The following is a 669-nucleotide window of genomic DNA, read 5'->3' as shown; positions in this document are numbered from 1 at the left end:
TTTTTGATTATGAATAATTTAGTGGATGTAAAACAGGTTACTGCAGCATTTTAAAAAATTGAACAGTGCTCAGTTTACATAGTTTCTTTTCTCTTCATAACAATAAATATAAATAAATTTACAAATAGTAATACTGCCTAGCACAAGAATAGACAGAAGCACAATACACAAGACTATAAACAAATCTAATCTTTCTTTAAAAAATCCTAAAAATAGGCATAATTCCTAAATTCTTCTAGCCAGCGATCAGTTTAATAATTCAGTAGTACCACTTCCTTCACAGGGTAAGGACTTTGTTTTTAAACCTAGATATAACAGTTGTCTGCTCCGGGTTTGATTTTTCATTTTTAGTATTTTTGCTCATTTTTTCCTACCTCATAACAATAAATTAACAATAGTTACGTCAGAAAAGTGTTAGTGGTGCAAGTGCCTCCAGAAACCGTGTGGGGTCTTTGTTCAATGGCAATAGTTATTTGGCAATTTAAGAAAAAAGATATACGTGGTACATGATCAACCATTTTGGACTCCAACTTGGTGCTGACCAGCCCGTTGACTTGTGTTGGCTTCTGTGTAGGTGGTGACCAAAGAGCGTCCGCATTTAAGTCCAGATCACAGTGTCGATTAAATGTGTTTACCTTAACTGGACTGTTTTTTAGCTCAATTAGTTAC

This window comes from Pygoscelis adeliae, unplaced genomic scaffold (genome assembly GCF_000699105.1).
Source record: "Pygoscelis adeliae isolate BGI_AS28 unplaced genomic scaffold, ASM69910v1 Scaffold262, whole genome shotgun sequence".
In the NCBI taxonomy this organism is placed as follows: domain Eukaryota; kingdom Metazoa; phylum Chordata; class Aves; order Sphenisciformes; family Spheniscidae; genus Pygoscelis; species Pygoscelis adeliae.
Note: the sequence above shows the minus strand (reverse complement) of the source record.